The sequence below is a fragment of the Bidens hawaiensis genome, unplaced genomic scaffold (assembly GCF_021521415.1).
Source record: "Bidens hawaiensis isolate Kalapana, Puna unplaced genomic scaffold, B.hawaiensis_p1.1 tig00419542_1, whole genome shotgun sequence".
NCBI lineage: Eukaryota > Viridiplantae > Streptophyta > Magnoliopsida > Asterales > Asteraceae > Bidens > Bidens hawaiensis.
Genome location: NW_027504895.1, coordinates 385001 through 386954, shown reverse-complemented (window position 1 = coordinate 386954; position 1954 = coordinate 385001).

Genomic DNA, 1954 nt, shown 5'->3' with positions numbered 1-1954 from the left:
CGTCCCGACCCGAAAACCAAAATTTTTTTTTTGGGAAACTCATATTTCAATGTCCCGATGCCCCACGCCAAATTTCGTGTCAATCCGACCTCGTTTGGTAGGGTTTTCAAAAATTATGATTCCTCAAAAATTTAATATCTGTTCCTGTCACTATGCTAATTGTTCAGAATGCATATATAGGGAAGGGGTGGGTGTTGAGCGCCCATGCCTGGGCAAAGTTGGCTACCAAGCTAAAATATGGAGGTTCAACGTACGAGAAACCAAAGCCCCTCCCCCATGTTGCATACGAAGCTTGCCCAACGACTTGGTTTCTTGCACAACGACCCGAGTATACTGCCCCAAAGTTGCACGCCCATGGCCAGGCCAAGGCATGCCAAGGCGCCCATGGGCAAGCCAAAGGCATGCCTAGGCACGGCCAAAGCAAGCCAAAGGCACGGCCAAGGCAAGCCAAAGGCATGCCAAGGCAAGCCAAAGGCACGTCTAGGGCATGCCAAGGCACGCCCATGGTCAGGCCAAGGCTTGCCAAGGCACGCCCATGGCCAGCCCAAGGCATGCCAAGGCGCCCATGGGCAAGCCAAAGGCATGCCAAGGCACGCCCATGGGCAAGCCAACGGCATGCCAAGGCGCCCATGGCCAGGCCAAGGCACGTCCAAGGCATGCCAAAGCTCGGCCAAGGCAAGCCAACGGCATGCCTAGGCACGCCCATGGCCAGGCCAAGGCATGCCAAGGCGCCCATGGGCAAGCAAAAGGCACGGCCAAGGCATGCCAATGCGCCCATGGGCAAGCCAAAGGCATGCCTAGGCACGGCCAAGGCAAGCCAAAGGCATGCCAAGGCAAGCCAAAGGCACGTCTTGGGCATGCAAGGCTCGGCCAAGGCATGCCCTGGCACGCCCATGGCCAGGCCAAGGCAAGCCAAAGGCATGCCAAGGCAGGCCAAAGGCACGTCCAAGGCATACCAAGGCGCCCATGGGCAAGCCAAAGGCATGCCAAGGCACGCCCATGGCCAGGCCAAGGCATGCCAAGGCGCCCATGGGCATGCCAAGGCGCCCATGGGCAAGCCAAAGGCACGTCTTGGGCATGCAAGGCTCGGCCTAGGCACGGCCAAGGCAAGCCAAGGCAAGCCAAAGGCAAGCCTAAGGCATGCCAAGGCGCCCATGGGCAAGCCTAAGGCATCCCAAGGCAAGCCAAAGGCACGTCCAAGGCATGCCAAGGCGCCCATGGGCAAGCCAAAGGCATGCCAAGGCACGCCCATGGCCAGGCCAAGACATGCCAAGGCGCCCATGGGCAAGCCAAAGGCATGCGAAGGCACGCCCGTGGGCAAGCCAAAGGCATGCCCAGGCACGCCCATGGCCAGGCCAAGGCAAGCCAAAGGCATGCCAAGGCGCCCATGGGCAAGCCAAAGGCATGCAAAACTCGGCCAAGGCATGCAAAACTCGGCCAAGGCACGGCCAAGGCATGCAAAACTCGGCCAAGGCACAGCCAAAGGCATGCCAAGGCATGCAAAACTCGGCCAAGGCTAGCATATGGGTGCCTTCAAAAATTATGATTCCTCAAAAATTTAATGTCTGTTCCTGTCACTTTGCTAAATGTTCAGAATGTATATATAGGGGGGTGTGGGTTGAGAGCAAGCATGCCTTAGGGAAGGTTGCCCCCTTGTCATGGCTGTGGGCTGCCATGACATGCTTGCTCGTCCGTTCTAGGCATGATTTAAGGTCGATGGTGGGTTTACGAAATTTTGTGGTGCAACGACACGTCCCTTTTATCCAAACGAAGCGTGGCTGGGGTGCTGGGTTGCTTTACTCGTCCAAGGCTTGATTCTTGGCTTTCCTGGTTTGGTTTCGAGAAGCGGCTGCCGAGGTGTATTTGAGGCGATGGCTAGGATGTTGGATTCCTGATTGATGGATCCCCAACTGATTTGTCCGGGGGGCCTCTTGTACGTTGACCGCCTTGCCCG